Source organism: Gossypium hirsutum, chromosome A04, assembly GCF_007990345.1.
Source record: "Gossypium hirsutum isolate 1008001.06 chromosome A04, Gossypium_hirsutum_v2.1, whole genome shotgun sequence".
NCBI classification, from domain to species: Eukaryota; Viridiplantae; Streptophyta; class Magnoliopsida; order Malvales; family Malvaceae; genus Gossypium; species Gossypium hirsutum.
In genome coordinates, this window is record NC_053427.1 from 52404610 (window position 1) to 52423718 (window position 19109).

Sequence of the window (19109 nt, forward strand, 5' to 3'; positions counted from 1 at the left end):
ACATATATAAGACATAATAAATAAAGATATTCAAGCACATTTCATTTTTTTGGCAAGTTCCATTTGGCACCATTTAGAAAATAACAAACTTAATTCTTTATAACTTAAAGTACTATTCATTTAGTCACTTTACAAAACCTCATCCGTATATAGTAAAGCATATTTCAATGTCCACTTTTATCTTACTAAATCCATTTACAAGCATATATTCTTACATATAACTAATTCCTAACATTATCCAAAATTTTCATATCACATTAAGAACAATACAACTATGTATTTGCAATGTAACAAACATCATATTCAAGACCAATTCAAAAAATACATATGCAACTAAGCACATACAATTATATATAAATCAACCTATCACTTCATATACTTATATGTAAATATATATAAATACCAGATCGTGATTAATTTACCAATATAATTCTTATCCATTTCGTTACTTAATGAAAGAATTTTAATAAGCTAACACATCCATTATAAATAAATGTCATGTCTTAAACATATATCTCTTACGAGGCAATAATTATTAATAAACTAACATAATTTAAAAACACACAACAAAGCATCCAAATTTTCTATTCAAATGGTCAAAACCCAAATACAATTGCCGAATATAAATAAGTTAAATTGATATGCTTTAAAATACATATAGGAATTATACTTTTTCCAAATCACAAGACCATATTAAGTCATTTTATATTGGGCTATTCAATGAAAGTACACTATGAATCAAATTTTATACCTATCATTATAAAACCAAAGTTTTAGCCATATATGCACAAAATCCCATTTCTCAATAAAACCAAATACATGACATATTTGAATCAATAAACTCATGAGTAAAATATCAAACATAACCATACTTATATATACTAAAACCAGATCAACCAAAACCACAACCAAATATAATCATCAAGCCAAAGCATAAATTCCAAGATTAACAAAATGGACAAGCCATTTTTGCATGGCTTATACATATATACAACTTCAACCATATTTGAAAACTAGTATAGCCTATACATACCATAGGTTTCTAATTCAACTTTTAAAAGTACCAAAAGCAGTCGATAGTGTGATAGACTTCGCTGACAATCCCCGAGCCTGCAACTAGTCTCCAAGATCTATAAATAGAAGTAAAAATACACACACAGAGTAAGCTATCTTAGCTTAGTAAGTCATAAGCAAATATTAACTCAATAACAATAATAATTTAATAAGACATAACCAAACCATAATTGTAAATTCAAATATCCACATATAACTAAACATGAATTAAGTTTTCTCCAAGCATGCATTCGTTCTTTATCCAAAATCATCTTTCATACTCAATATCAATAAAAATTTCACTTGACGGATTACATACTATCATATTACATTTATACAATTCACATTTCCTTAGTCATAATTTCACATTCAATTACCATATAGACAAATGCACATATAAACTTTGGCTAAGTATGAAATTCACATTTCCATATCATACATATATATATATCGTTAAACCGAATATGACCAATCATATACTTAAACATATGGTTTCATTCACTTCAGTCATAGCTCAATTCTTAATTCAAATATTATCTCAATGGCATTGATAATTTATTAAGGCATAACCTAGCCATACTTATGAAATTTAATTACCAAACATTTATCTATACATAAATTCTAACATTTCCAAACACACATTGATTTATTAACATGTTTAATATCACATAGACCTTATTGTGCTGAATATATATACTTCCCATTAAACACGTTCAAGGTTCACGTTTCAAATACTTACTAATTGAATGCACATAAATCCTTTAATATCAACATGAATTTCACATTTCAATTTATTCCTCATGTAACATTAGGCCGAATATAAGCTCAAAAATCAAACATTAATATCACATACTTATACATTAATCCACATATAGATTTTCATATACATAATCACTACCATTAACGTCATTTATAACTTGTATCACATATCAAATAATCAACTTACCTTATTTCTGAAAAGGTAATAAATTGTCACATACATGTTCACTTTATCTTGTTTCCACATTCATTCGTAACTTATCCTTGCCCGTTGAACCATTCGAAATTAAAAAGGATACTCGGATTATAACACATATCGTAGAATGCCAACGTTCTAGACGTGCTCTTACATGTAATCACATGTTGATGGCACTATCCCAGACACGGTCTTACACGAATCACAATTACAATGCCGATGTCTCAGACATGGTCTTACTCAAAATCACATATCGATGCCAACGTCCCAGTGGTTTTACACGAGAACACATATCGAAAATCCTATGTCATGACATATGTATTCTAGCTATTCCTAAGGTTGGTACGGGGCTTTTCAGACGTCGAATCTTGGTCGAATCGAATTGTAAACATAGTTTCCAAGTGTACACATATTTGGCTATCATTTATACATTCTCCAATATATCAATTCAGCACATGTAACTTATTTTTATTAAAAAAAATAACTATGTTTATTTTATTATAAACTTACCTTGGACAACGGTAATTGGAACGGGTCGATTAATTGACGATTTTAATTTTCCTCTGATCCATATTCGATTTCATTGGTTTTTGATCTTGATTGAGTTTAGAAATGGCCGAACATGAGAAACCCTTTTTCTTTCTCTTTTATTTTGACATTCGGTGGTAAAGAAATAAAAGACAAATGCTTGTTTAACGTTATTATAACATATATTATTATAATAACATTTAATTATTTATTTACTAATATAACCTTAATGATTGAATATAACAACTTAATAATGCATGCCATTACCGTCCATTCATTTATTCAATGGCATAATTGCAACATAAATACTTCAAATTATAAAGAGACATTCAATTTGGTCCTTACACATTAAACCATCAAATTTCCATTTTATGCGATTAAGTCCTTTTATTCAATCAGGCACTCTAACGACCAAATTAAATCACGAAAATTTCAAACATATAAACTCACACCTAATAAACACTAAAAATAATTTTTAAATATTTTTCTAACTTAGATTCGTGGTCCCGAAACCACCATTCTGAATAGGATCTAAATCGGGCTATTACATTATATGTCTCTGAGATTGTCAGATTGAATGGAGTACCTATCTCCATTATTTCAAATAGAGACCCTCGGTTTACATCTTGATTTTGGAGCAAATTACAAGAAGATTTGGATACTCAGTTACATTTTAGCACTGCGTTTCATCCCCAGACAGATGGTCAATCTGAACGTGTAATACAGATCTTAGAAGATATGCTTCGATGTTGTGTACTTGAATTTGAAGGTAACTGGGAAAAGTATTTGCCTTTGGTTGAATTTCCTTATAATAACAGTTATCAATCCAGTATCAAAATGACACCGTATGAAGCTTTGTATGATCGTAAATGTAAAACTCAATTGTATTTGACAGAACTTAGTAAGAAAAAGTTACATGGAGAGGACTTAGTACGTAAAACCGAGGAAAAGGTGAAAGGAATTTGGGACAATTTAAAAGCAGCCTTTGATCATCAAAAGTCCTATGCTGATCTTAAACGAAAAGAAATAGAATTTCAGGTTGGTGACAAGGTATTCTTGAAAGTATCGCCTTGGAAGAAAGTTCTCCGATTTGGTTGTAATGGAAAACTGAGTCCACGGTTCATTGGGCCATATGAGTTACAGAAAGAGTTGGACCTGTTGTATATCGGTTAGCCTTACCACCAGAACTTGATTGTATTCATAATGTTTTTCATGTGTCTATGTTACGATGGTATCAATCGGATCCTTCACATGTTTTTCTCCAACAGAAGCTGAGATTCAGCTTTATATGACTTACAATGAAGATTCGATCAAAATTCTAGCACGTCAAACAAAAGAGTTAAGGAATAAAAAAGTTGCACTAGTAAAAGTTCTCTGGCAATGACACGGTATAGAAGAGGCTACCTCGGAACCGGAGGATACTATGAGGAAGCAATACCCAAATCTTTTTACTAGTAAGATTTTCAAGGACGAAAATCCTTTATGGGGAGTTGTAATAGCCCGATTTCAGTGAAATCAGAACAGTGGTTTCGAGACCAAAAATTCGAGCCGAAAATAAACTTATTTTAATTTTATTACATGGTCCGTATTACATTAGAAGTTTCATTTGAAAATTCTAATAAGAAAATTTTACCGATTATGTGTTTAATTACGGGTAGGATCAAATCGTATAAAATGCAAAAGTTAAATTCTAGTAGCTAGAAGGATTAAATATCTATGGAATTCAAAACTTGAGGTCCTTATATGGTAATTAGACCATCAAAGAAAAGTTTGTAGATATTTTTTGGTGACTCATCCATGGAAATGTAGAAAAAGGGCAATGACTAAATTGGAAATTGAATTAATTTAATTAATTAAAAGATGATAAAAGAAATATCATCTTATGTTATTTCATCTTCATCCCTAAAAATACATAGAAACCCTAGGAGAGAGAGAAGAAACTTTCTTGGCTTAATTGGATAAGTTTTCTTGTCCCATTTTTACTAATTTTGATATTTTTGAAATCGGGATAGCTTAATCTATCTATTTGAGGGATTAATTTGAAAAATTATCAAAGTATGGAAATTATGTCATGGATGAATATGCTGAAATTTGAAATTTTTGGTAGAAAATGAAAGGTTGTTGATAGATAAACAACTTTTACAAAGTGATTTTTACTGAAAACATGATTTAGGGACTAAAATGTAAAGTTCTAAAAATTGAAAAAAATTCTGAATTTTATAGAATGTATGTGCTATAAATTTTCTAGTGAAATTTTGGTTAGACTTGGAATAGTGAGTAAATTGCATAAATTTCATTTTCCAAGCTTAGGGATGAAATTGGAATTTATGGAAAAGTTGGGGGAAAAATGGTAATTTTGCCAAAGATGTAAATTGAGTCCACTTGAATGTGAAATGTGATAAATTGATGAATAAATTCATTTATATAGATCCAGATAACACAAATTCGAAGCTAGATCGAGGAAAAGAGAAAGTTTCGGATTAGTAGATTTATATACGCGAACAAGTATCGAGGTAAGTTCGTGTAACTTAATTGAGCTTGTAAATATGATAAATTGAATGTTATAGGTAAACCTAGTTGTTTCTGCACTCTTGTATGAAACTCTTTGAATTTATCAATTGTTTCACTCTTTCGGTGCATTAGGTACATGTACCCATATCTGGAGTAATAATCAATAAATGTTACATAATACTCGTAAACACCTTTTGCACTAACGCTCATAGGGCCACACATGCCAATGTGCACAAGTTCTAAGACTTTTAGGGCCCTCATTCCTATTGTATGAACAAATCGCTTGGTCATATTACCTTCGAAGCAAGATTCACATCGTGGAAGATCAATTTCCTTAATCGAACTTAAGGTGCCATCTATCAAAAGTCTAGTTATTCTTTCTTGGTTAATATGACGAATTCTCAAATGCAAAAGGTACACCTCATTTGAGTGAGAAGTTTTAAGCCTTTTGTTCAAAATTTCAATTTCAAGCAATGTATACATCTTTAGTTTTATAAATTAGAGATTATTTGGCATGCATCCATTACAAATAAGTTTATGATTTTTATATATTGAATAATTATTATTAAAAATTATGATTAAGCTATCTTTAAATAAACATGCAACAGAAATTAAGTTTCTTGTGAAACTTGGTACATAAAAAACACGTTTGAAAATAATCTTCCTAAAATTATCAAAATAAAGATGTACATCTCCCACTGTTTTAGCTGCCACAGTCGTCTAGTTTCCCGTCTAAAACAATAGGCTTTTATCTCTAAGATCTTTTGTTTCCTTGAATCTCTATAGAGAAACACACACATGATTAGTGATACACACACACACACACACATAGTTATTGGTTTCAATCATGTTTGATCAATATGTGAATGACAAGCTATGTCAATTTTATAATATTCAAATTAAATTATTCACAAGAGTTAATCAAACAATTTTGATTTTCCATAAATTTTCTTTTAAGGGAAAAATCGAAGAAGTGAATGTGAACCATGCACCAGGTAGGTTCCTAGGATAAGGAGGTGAGTCATACTTAACCAGTTAAAAATGGAGTCTTTCCTTTTCAGATTCAATCCTAGACAATCACCTTTTCATTACCAAACTTCTCATAGTAATCAAAAAACCTACAAAATTGAAATGAACAATACAACACATGTATTTTCTCATTACCACACTTCTCATAGTAATCGAATAACCTACCTATAAAAGTGAATGGAACAATACAACACATGTATTTTCTCATTACCACACTTTTTATCTTTAGTAGATCAACTGTGGATCATCTCATAGATATATATCATAAAAAACTATGAAATAAATATATAAAGAGAAGGGTAATAAAATAAAATTGTCAGCCAAGGTTTCTATGGTTTTATTTCAAAAAAATAAATGAAAAAAAATTGATTTTCCCCACAAGGCATTCCTTGTGTTTTCAATCTCCATCACTTCATCTTCTTTTCATGGACTCTTTTTTAGATAAATTACATTTATATCTTATGTCCATTTTTTGCTGACAAGAATTCTATAAATAAAAAATAATCCTATATGGAGATGTGTGACATCCCGTTTTTCAGTGGTATTGAAAATAGTAATTTTGGGACCATAAATTTTGACTTGAAAACCAGTGTTTTGTTTTTTATTTAATATTTATAGGTTTCTATAATGTCCTATTAAATTTTGGCTAAGAAACTATAACGTTTTAATAGTTAATTAAAGATAAAAGTTTAAATTATAAAGGTTACAAAGATTAGTAGCTATTAGTTAAAAGGCTGAAATGGTTATAAATACTGGATTTTATGGCCTTAAATGGTAATTAGACCATCCCTAAATATTAGTGGACGGTTTAGGATTTATAAGCACAAAATTTTAGATTAATTTTAATGGTAAAAAGGTAAATAAATAAAATAATGTCATAAAAAAAAAGAAAAATGATGTCTATCATCTTCTTTATTTAGATTTTTTAGCAACTAGAATAACCATAAAAAGACCTTAAAGTTTCGACTAAGCATCTACCTTGCATGTAAGTGAGTTTTGATTCCGTTGTTAGTGATTTTTCTATTTTTGAGATCATTGCAGCCAGGTCTAGCTAACCCGGGTGTAAATTTGTGAAATTGATGAATGTTTTGATATGTATCATTGTTGATTTTTGGAGATTATTGAATTAGTGTGATGGTTTTGGTGGTGAGGGATTGAATTACTAAATTACTAAAAGTACATGGATATTCTAACACCTCGAACCCGGCTTGGATGGTACGGCCGAATCTGGCGGTGTCACAAGGAATGGGTTTTGAAATGGTGTTACTTGATAAATCATTCAATTTTTTATACCTCGTGTTCATTCATGATTACTCTGAAAACGTTATTTAATTAACTTATTTACAAAACACTTACTATAGCAGAAGTTAAATAGATGTGATAAATTTTAGAAACCCATTTGTTAATTTTTTTAGAAAAACCTCTTTTGCATAAAAACCATTGATTTCATAGAATAATTTATCAAAGCATGCAAATTATTATCAAACCAAAATCAACAGTTAAAAATCATAAAGACCAAAGAGTCCCAGAAATTACAAACTATCAGAATAAAACCAAAATCATAAATAAAGCCATAAATTAATAACTTTAAATAGTTTATGGTGGCGCTGAGTCTCCACTGCACCAGTCCGCCTAAATCTGCGGATTAGCAGAACAGAACAGATAACAGAGGTGAGTTTACGTAAACTCAATGTGTAACCTAATAGAAATAGACAAGCAAACATACAGAAACATCTCATACAATTAGATTCAGATATAGATAACAAAATCAGATGTATGGATTAGATATATAGAATCCTACCCCCATCCTCTACACACCAACTCCGACCATCCCAACACACCATGTGGGGTTAAAAACACCCACCTATCCCTACACACCATATCATGCCATCTAGACACATGTTAGATAATGTGTAGCCAAACTGCCAGAATAAAGGCGATGAGCGCCATACAGATCACTTCCTCTTCATAACAAATCCCACCCCAAACCAGATACAGAAATAACATATTTAACATGCTCAACATGTTTATATACAGACAACTGATATACATCTAGCACAATAACTAGGCATGCATAATAGTATCATTCTCAGAACAGATTTTTAGATTATTAGATCACATAGTTTTAGAGTTTGGTTAGCCCTTATAGGCCCCACAGTAGGCTCACAGTCGATCGGAACGACCCGTACAACTTTAGAAAAAGTTTTAAATTAATGGGCCCACATGCCCGTGTGGCTTACCAATGTGGGCCTATAGGCCCATGTGGCCCACACACCTAAATTGGCCTTGGCCGTGTGGCCCAGAAACCCACAAGCCCGTGTGGGCCCACACGCCCAGCTTGGCCTAGGCTATGTGCCCACATGGCTACACTCAAGCAACCACACAGTTGTGTCTTGTGCACGACCATGCCTACGTCGATCACATGGCCGTGTCTCGCACACGGCCATCCACAAGGTTGGTCACACCCCCGTGTGGCGTCGACAGTGGCCATTTTTGGCTTTTGCTGAAACTCAATTTTTTCGCATTTTGGGTACACACCTGGTGTTAATTTGATGTGAAAACTATCCTGAGCCTTCGAATAACTAAAAGTTGACAATGTAATGCTCAAAATCAGTCTGAAATCTAGATTAAACTGGAAACTCGATACCGAAAATAGTTCAAATCAAGCGTTCATCACTTACCCCCAACACTTGGAATGATTGACTACGATTCCGCATGAGCATGGTCACGATCTTCTCGATTCGCTGCTGCCAAAACATAAATTCAACATCAACAAAAAATTCAACACAACACTAAACGGATTAAAAGAAAAGACTATGTACTCAAGCGAAACATACCATTTACCAATACGTACGAACACTGTGAATAGATAAATCGTAATTTGAAAAAAAAAGATGATACTGATTGGAGAGAAAAAGAACAGAAAGGGAGAAAAAGGGAGGAATCAAAAAGAAAGTCAGAATTTTCCAAGTGGCACCGAAATTTTTAAAAAAAGAAAATTTGCTCAGTGATGGATTTTATTTTTTCTCAGTGATGAGTTAGTGTTTTGGTGGTGTTTCGATTTTGAGAAGTTGGAGGTTAGTAGATTAGTGGGAGGAAATTAAGGGATGTGTTATCAGATTTTTTTTATTATCTTTTAATTTTTTTCTAATTAAGGGAGAAAAGAATGAGCAAAAACACTAACTCCCTTACCACTCGAACCAACAGACTTATTCTGAAATGGATTGCCAGGCAATTTAATATAAGCCCACCGAAAATTGATAAGACTTGGATCCCAAAAATAACAAAATTTGGCAAAGGTAAAACTTGAACCCAAGACCTCTCAAACACACCCAGAACACTTAACCACTAAAGTAGATACACAGTTATGTCAGATTTCTATAGAAACAAAAATAAATTATTCAGGGCGTTACAGATATATAAGGAATTTGTGAATTTTATGGGCTGTTATGGAACTATAAGAAATTTAGTTAGCTTGATTTAGCTTTAATTATGCTTAATTTGATAATTTTTGGGTTAAGGACTAAATTGCATAAATAGTAAAGTTAAGGGAAAATTTGTGATTGTGGTTAAAAGGACTTAAATGCATAAATTAAAATTTTAGGTTGTTTAAATTGGTTTAATTGAATCAAAGTATGCTTTAGATTAAGAAACTCAATGGGTCAAGGACGTACGAGGAAAAGGGAAAATCATCGATTAATCTTTGTTAGATGGATCACTCAATAGTTAAGTTTATATTGATGTTTTGGTTATAATTTGATATTAATGTTATTAATTGTACCTATATGCATATTGAGTTTTTCATTATAGTGATTAAATTGATCTATAATGAGGTAGAAATAAATTTTTTGAACGATTTCAATGGATCGAGTAAAAGTTTCGTATATAAGAATTTTGTCTAAATATTTGTTCTGGATTGAACTCCTGCATGTGTTGTAGACTCGGGTTAGCATAAGACTTATATTTAGCCTAGATTAGCTATTTGTTGTCATTTAATACGTTACCTATCTCTGGCCAAGCTTGTTTATCTATGTTGTCATTAGTTTAACCCGGAAGGGTAGCCTGACGCACCTAATCTGTATCCGATTAGCTCTTATGAGCATTATATGTTTCTGAACTTACATATTGAGTACTTTTACAAAGATCCATCATAATAATAAAAGATATCCGATATGGATTAGTTCTAAAGAAGTATAATAAGTTATGAATTCTCTATATCCATATGTTTAAACGTTACTGACTATGAATTTCTGAATCATGTTGAACTAAGGTTGAAGTTCAATTGGTTATAGGCTTATAGCTACTTAATGAGCATAGCAAGTACTGTGTTGATTTTTTGGAAGCTTTCTAAGCATTTCTTATACTTACTTTGGGTATTATTGCTTTGTAGATCTTGAGCTATTGGATCGTGTTGGTCGAATGATAAATCCCTCAACTAACTGAAATTACGACAAAGGCAAGTGCACCTATCAAATAATAGTATAGCTATGGTGAGTTGGGAATATCGTATCTATGAGGACTAAAAGTACTAGAAATTACCTTTTTTCTCTTATTTAGCCTTTAAATTGAATGGGTTCTTTTTAATCTAAAATTTAAGTAAACTAATTAGTAAGAACGTGACAGAGAGCGAATTGGGAAAATATTTGAAGAAAACCAATGAGATAGACAATACCCAGGAAAGAATCCACCTAGAATTCACTTATTAATCTAAATCTAAATTAAATGATTTATTCACCTCTGCCTTGATCCATAGAAATCCCTAAATTATGTTAATATCTCTTTTGAGAGTAAAAACAATTGACACTAGGTTGATTAATTGAAATCTCTTTCTAATTAAAACTCCTATTGTTGCATTAACTCAATCTATGGATTCCCCTATTAGATTTGACTCTAATCTAGTAGATTTATTTCATCCTATTTCTAAGCTTGCATGCAACTCTACTCAATTATGCTAGATTTACTCTTAAACAGGGACTTTTCCTCTACTGAAATAAGCACATCACACTTGAATTAATATCTTGAAAATATTAAAGCAAGAAATAAGCATACATAATTGAGAACAAGAATCAAGTATTTATCATGTAATTTAAAAAATCAAATAATAAGATCCATCATAGATTTCATCTTCCCTAGGTATCTAGGGAATTTAGTTCATAATTTGAGAGGAAAACATCTCAAAATTAGAATAACAACAAGACATAAGAAACCCAATAAAACTTCAAAGGAAATTTGAATGGAGATCTTCAATCTTGAAGGAGATCTACTTCTGAGTTGATTTTGACGGTGTTTTTCGAGTAATTTCTTCGTTCTACTATGTGTGCCCTCTTTAGTCCTCTTCTAATATGTTTTTATAAACTTTAGAATGCTCAGAAACCCTAAAAATTGAGTTCTTCTGCGTAAAAGAGAAAAAGAGTTTGAAACCGACACGGGCTGGCACATGGACGTGTGACCAGCCTGTGCGGTTCACATGGGCATGTGCCCAGCTCGTGTGGAAGTGCCAAGGCCGTGTGGTTCCTGAAAATAGCTCTTTTTTTTTTCAATTTTGGCCCATTTTTCGCTCTTTTCATTTCTCTATGCTCTTCTAAGTATAGAAATATAAATTTAAAAGATTAGGAGCATCAAATTCACTAATTTTCATAATAAACCATCCAAAAACATACCAAGTATGAGATTAAAACATGTTACTTTTATGGTTTATCAAATATCCCTACACTTAAGCGTTTGCTTGTCCTCAAGCAAAAATCTTCAACTTACAATTAAAATTAAACTTTCTCAACTCATAATTCTCATCAATAATGTTTTGTCATAATTCAAAAATAATCATACATTGATAATTCAACTAAGAGAGCATTAAAGATTCAAACAATCTAAGTCGAAAAATATAAAGCATGAAAACATAGTTTTTTCCCCTTATTTAAGTAATTACCTTTAATTCAAAACAGACAAGAATTGACATCCTCACTAAAGATTCCCTCAAATCACTCAAAGTGTTTAAGGCTCGAAAATAAGCACTCAATAGTCAAACATGTAAAGTCATTACCATAGGCTTGCAGGAAAATCAAATCTCCACCACTGTAAAAAGAGATGATACACAAATAAAAAGGTCTTGAAGAGGTTGTAATGTAGATTAGGTTAAAGGAGTGGAAAAAGGCTAAAAAAGAAGGTTAGGATCGAGATCGGATTGATAAATTACCAAACCAGAAAAATAACAAATGCTGAATTACAAAAAATTACATCAATCGAAACTATTCAAGAATAACACGAGCTTCTTCTTAAAGTATGAATTTAACTATTCAAACTCAATTAATAAAGAACTAAATAACTATATATGTATTTTTTCTCTCTTTCTTTTGATGATTTTCTTTTTTTTTTATGTAAATGAGAAGAAATAATCTAGCAACTTAATCAAAAGGCTTAATCAGACAATTAACCAAATCAAATCTTGATAAAAATGGAATTAATAAAACGGGAAAATTCTCAATAAACAAAAAATGAGTTATGGGTTATCATTAATGGGTAAATCAAGAAATAGTGTGTAAGGCTCACAGGGGTTCACTAAGGGTTAATTATGAAGCTAGGCTTTTTTATGGGATAAGTCGGTTAAAACCTAAGTGCCTTTATCATCTCAGTATATTAAATCAAAGATGTGGTCTCGACATGCATAATCGAAGCATGTTCTAGAATAAAAAATTAATATTAACACACTCATAACCAATAATAAAATGAGCAAGAAAAGTGTATGCTCTAAAGGCTCAAAATCTTACAAAAAATTATGGCTTTTGATATCAATCTTGCAAATCTCAAACTTTAAGGTAATACCTCAATTCAGGGAAACAATCTAAAATTTTTAATTCTAAAAATAGACTTATCATGCTTGGTTTTCTCATGTCTTAAAGTTTAAACAATAAATGCATAAATATCTATGAATTTAATCTAAAGCATATCAATAAAAATCACAAATGGATAAGAATTCATTCTAGTAGTAATATGATAAAATTACTTGAACACAAGATATAATTCAGGGATTTTCTAATAATCATATAAATAACCTCCCCACACATAAGATGTACATTGTCCTCAATGCACAAACAAAAATAATCAGAATAGAAACAGAATATCATAAGAGAGGGAGAGAATTGAAATTGCCCTGAATATTAGATGGAATCCCTAGAATAGTGAAAATCCAAATTGTAGACAAATTTAAATGTAGTGCATGATTCTGAGCAACCTATTAAGAAAATAAACAAAAATAGTGGAGAAGATTAAGAGATTATACTGGATTAGAAACAACCATAATAAATAAAAATGTAGTTCAAAATATAAAAGCAAAAGAAGTCTAAGAAAATAACAATAAACATAAAAATAGAAATAATAAGAAAAATAAAAAATAAAATAAATGGACTCAACGGTTCTCATCATCAGACACATCGGTGTCTTGAGTCATCGTCACTGGAGAGCAAATATGGAAATGCTGATAGATCCTCCAGAATGTTATGTCAAGACTGTCAAACCTCTGAGTGTAGTATTGCTCGAAGAGAGTGAGCCACTCGTAGGTGTCCTTTGAAGTAGGAGCAGAAGGAATAGGGTAGTGAGTTGAAGGTGGATGCTGTGGTGGGTCCTCGTGATGGAAAGGAACATGATCAGTGAAGTGCTTGAGTTAATTCTGAACTTCAGAATGAAACAATCGATTCTGAGGGGGATCCACTCCATGATGCTGCTCGATCATCCTTATATGTATCATGCTCGAAGTTCCCTGAGGGGACATCTGGCCAACTAGCGTGAGTGTAAAGGACTATTTTGGTGAGTCTAGGAGGCTGAAGTGTCGAGCGAGGTGAGTCACATTAGGGCCTAAACAGAGGAGGCCCTTCTTGTGGCAGTCTGTTTGATTGTGGAAGGCTTAGGAAATGAAGTATGCCAAATCAAAGATATGCTTGGTAGCCATGCTCCATAAAAAAGTATGCATCATGGGTACTAAGGACTCTGCTGCTCTCTCTCCTACTAGTCAAAGTGTGTGCTAAAAGTCTGTGAAGGTACTGTAAAGCTGGAGAAAGAGACGTTGCCTTCGAGTGACTCGAATCATAAAGTGTCTGACTCTCTGTAAGCTATTTCCAACACCGCGATGGTGTGTAATGGATGTGCCGATGTAGATGGAGTAAGTTCTTGGCACTCATGAACTACTCAGTGTAAAGTCCCATAGCAGCACCGAGCTTGGGGACGTTTATATGGCGCAACGAACCACCAAGTCAAAAAGTGATGGTGCCTGGCTCGTCATGAGTTTTCATGACCTGCTGTACAAGAAACGTCGCATAGAACTCCAAGGTAAGCTCTATGTAGGTGGGCTCAATGATGGCGAATAATCTGTCCTACGGAGCTATGGTAATGAAGGCGCGAACATCATCAGCTAGGCGGACCTACTCTAATGTGGCCCAATCGACACAGCGGCCTAGACCAAGTGGGTGTTGTCTAAGTAACTGAAATAGATCCCCCTGGTGGCCCACAGGAAATTAGAGATAAAGGCGGCGGGCCTCAATGGAACCGATTGAGGAGGAAGTCGCACCAGGGGTCTTCCACTTTTTCGAAGTAGGGACGGCGACCTTAGACTTGCCGCGAGTGTTTGTCATGGTGTGCCTGAAGAAGAAAAGAATTCATTAATAAATGAAGCATCACCAAATATGCAATCTAAGTCTTAGAAAAGTAGATCCAAGTAGTTCAAATAGCCAATTACTCCGAAAGCAAAATGTACAAATACTCAAGCATGCAAAATGCATATAGTAACAATAGGATGAAGCAACTTGGTGAAATAAGAAAGAAGAAGTCATGACATACTTAAAATAAAAATAATAACAAGTAACTTAAATAGACAAATCATATTAGAAATAAAAGCAATAAGAAAAAAATAAGTAAATAAACAAATCTAATGTTAAAAATAAGAAACCAATAGTAATAGAAACAGTGAGCAAGTAATTTAATTAAAGAATAGCAATAACTATTATATTAATTTAAAACAGTAACAAATAGGATCAGAAAAGAGAAATTGCTAATAATAATACTACTAATAATAATAAAATGAAATAAAATAATCTATCTAATAATAATAAAAGATAAGAAATAAATAAAGAAATAAAGAAAAAGGAGGGGCAAAAGGGGAAAAGGGAAAACTGAGGGTGGTAGGGTGGTGTGGCGGTATGGCGGTCGAAGGGGAATAGTGGCTGCGGCTTGGGGGTGTGTGAGAGTTAGGCTCTGGCGTGGGGGTTGCTGTTGGAAGGGGAAGGGAAAAGGAAGGGAGAAGGGGACGATCTGGGGTGGGACTAGTGCACGACGAGGGTGAGGAGGAGATGAGGTAGGTCGAGGTAAGGAGGTTCGTCGGAATAGGGGAAGGCAAGGGTGCACGTGGGGTTAGGGGGTTGTGTACGTGGTGGCCGGTTGGGGTCGCTGTTGGGGTGAGGGGAGAGGAGAAGAAAGGAAAAGGGGAAGGGGGTTTTAGGATGAAAGTTGGTGCAGCTGTGCGACGGGGTAAGGAAAGGAACGACAACCGAAAAATAGAGGTAGGGGAACAATGACAGATAGGGTTGGGGGAGTTGGAGAAGACAAAAAAAGTGAGAAATAAGAAAATGGATTAGGGTTTTATGGGGTGAACGGTCGTCTAAAGGCCTGTGTTGGGCAACATGGCGACGTGGCTCGTTTTAAGCCCGTGTCGATAAAAATTCAAGCCCAGTTTTCAAACGGCCTTGGACACGTTCGTGTGTCCAGCCGTGTAGCCACACGATCGTGTCACATGGCCGTGGGCCACTTTTTTTGCTTTTCTCAAGCTCGTGTGACCTCTAACATGCTCGTGTAGCTCGGTCGTGTCTTGCAAACAGCCATGTGCCTTACCCGTGTAACTCTCTGACTTGTTTTAAAATTGAAAAATTTAGCTCCAAGTTTCACACGGCCAAGGACACACTTGTGTGTCCTGGCAGTGTAGTCTACATGGCCTTGTCACATGCCCGTGTGGACTATTTTAGGCCGTGTCTCTGTTGACTTTTGGAAAAATTAAGTTTCAGGCTCCACATGGCCAAGGACACGCCCGTGTGTCCAGGCCGTGTAAGTTTTAAAAACTCAAATATTTTATTTTGATAATTAATTAATTTTTAAAAAAGTAATAAAATTAAGAAAATTAGTAGTGTTAGCACTCGGGTTGCCTCCCGAGAAGCATTTATTTAAATTCTAAGCTTGACTTACCTTATATTTGCTCGATTACAGTGGTTTACGGAGTTGAAACTACTCTCTCTCGCTGTCAATTCTTTTATGAAAATAAGGTTTGAGTTGGGTAATATTTACCTTAAAAGTGTCAAATTTTGAATGAGTTACCTCAACTGTACCGTATGGGAAGACATCCAGTACAGAAAAAGAAGTTTCTCCATTTGCATTAAGCTCTACAGTGGCAATTTAAGGGTCCATTTTATCTAATAACACTTATCCCCAAACTTAAATTGATTTGTTACATCCTTATGCTCATCATGGAATTGCTTCGGTTTTGCATCGTGTATTCTCGATTTCTCCTTGACATGTGTCCGCCATTCATGCAGTTTATCGATCTATAGTCTTCGTTCTTCATGAGTTGTTCTGTTTTTGTTGCATGAGACGGAACGTGGCTCTATTACATTTTTTCGAGGTGTTTCCTGAAAAGAAGGTTGAGTCACAAGGTTACTTACATTAATAGAACTCATATAATCACCTCGATTACTAGATATCTTAGCAGAATCACGAGCTTGGAGAGTAATCTTGTCATATCCTACACAAAGTATTAGTTCACTTGTACCAACATCAATAATAATTCTAGTAGTTTCTAAAAAGGGTTGTCCTAAAATTAAAGGTACGTCACTATCTTCATCCATGTCTAGAACAACAAAGTCAACTGGGAATATGAATTTATCAATTTTCACAGGTACATCTTCAATACTACCCTTAGGAAATCTAATGTTTCTATTCGCTAATTTAATACTCATCCTAGTTTGTTTGGGTTCCCCAAGACCTAGTTGCTTAAACATTTTATAGGGCATGACATTAATACTTGTCCCTAAATCAGCCAAAGTATTATTAACACTTAAACTACCAATTAAACAAGGAATAGTAAAACTCCCTGGATCTTTCAATTTGTTGGGTAGTTTGTTTTGAAAACTGGCTAAGCACACTACATTTAACTTCACATGCGACAAATCATCTAACTTCCGTTTGTTTGCCGAAAGCTCCTTTAAAAATTTTACTAAATTGGGCATTTACGAAAGATATTCAATAAACGGTAAGTTAATATGTAACTTTTTCAAAATTTTAAGAAATTTACCAAATTGTTTATTTGTGTGGTCTTTCTTTGTCGCGTTGGGATACGACACACAAGGTTTATATTCTTTACCAATAGGTTTTTGTTCATTCTGACTTACCTTAACCTTACCTTTACTTTCCACACTTTCTTGCCTTGGTTCCAGTTCAGATTCAACTAACCCTTCTCCATCTCGATCAATAATCGGAAGAAATTGCTTTCTTCGGTTAGTTTTGGTGTTGCTAGGCAAGCTACCTTGTGGTCTTTCTGAAATCAGCTTAGCAAGCTGACCTATTTGATTCTCAAGCCCTTGAGTCGACGTTTTTTGATTTTTAAGTGTTGTTTCTGTGTTTTGGAAGTAGGTTTCTGATACCAAAATAAACTTCGTCAACATCACCTCAAGGTTCGGCTTCTTCTCTTGTTGGTAAGGTGGTTGAAATCCTGGAGGGGGTAGTGGTCTTTGATTTCCTTAAACACCCCAAGAGAAATTGGGATGGTTCCTCCAACCTACATTATAAGTGTTACTATAGGGATTATTCTGAGGTCTAGAATATGCTAGGGCTGTAGGATAGACATCCTGGATTGTTCATCCCTCCTCCATTCGTATCGCATTTCATAACTAGATGTACCTATGTAGAACCATATAAACCATCAATTTTCTTACTTAAAATTTCTACTTGATTTGATAACATGGTGATCGCATCTACATTAAAAACACTGGCTACTTTCATTGGCTTCGTCCTCATGACCTGCCACTGATAATTATTCAGTGACATTTCCTCTATAAACTTGTACACCAATTTAGGTGTTTTATTGTTTAGAGTACCACCGACTACTGCATCGATTAACTGCCTAGTTGAGGGATTCAAACCATTGTAGAAGGTTTGAACCTGTAGCCATAGAGGTAACCCATGGTGAGGGCACCTTCTCAATAAATCCTTATACCTTTCCCATGCATCATATAGGGTCTCTAAATCCATTTGCATGAAGGAAGAGATATCATTCCTAAACTTAGCTGTCTTAGCTGGTGGTCAGTAAGAATTTTTTGGTCGTTTGATCCCATGTAGTGATAGAACCTTGTGGTAGGGAGTTCAACCACTGTTTAGCCTTATTTCTCAATAAGAAGGGAAACAACCATAGGCGAATGGCTTCGTCAGAAACTCCATTAATCTTAAAAGTGTTGCATAATTCCAGAAAGTTGGCTAAATGAGTATCTGGATATTCATTTTGCAAACCATCAAATTGAACAAATTTTTGGATCATTTGAATAGTGTTCGTCTTCAGTTCGAAGTTATTCGTAGAAATAGTGGGTCTCACAATACTTGATTCAGCCCTAGTTAGAGTGGGCTTGGCATAATTGTATATAGTACAAGGAGCAGGATTTGGATTTGCCAGATTCGCTGCAACCACAGGAGGTAGCTGATTATCCTCAGTAGTAATTATCACGTCCTCTTGCTCTTGCACTGTACTTTTTCAATTCTGCCTTGCTTCTCTACAGTTTCTATGAGCTGTGCTTTCAATATCACTATCAAATACTAAAGGTCCTAACGGGTTTCTTCCAAACATAAATTAAAGGAACCTGCCAGAAGTAAACAAAAGAAAAATTAGAAAACAAAAATTTAACTAAAAAGAAAAATAAAATGCAATGAAAATAAAAATGGCTAAATTAATAAAAATCGAGTGTTCCTAATATTTTAGTCCCTAGAAATGGTGCCAAAAACTTGATGAATCCCT

General features: G+C 33.6%; 1 non-coding gene across 1 annotated transcript; it reads left to right on the plus strand.

Annotated features, from left to right (window-relative positions):
• The first annotated feature begins 18281 nt into the window (after positions 1–18281).
• Positions 18282–18388, plus strand: LOC121228648 (small nucleolar RNA R71). The gene has a single exon (XR_005926224.1). It is a non-coding gene; the product is annotated as a small nucleolar RNA R71 (small nucleolar RNA).
• The last annotated feature ends 721 nt before the right edge of the window (positions 18389–19109 follow it).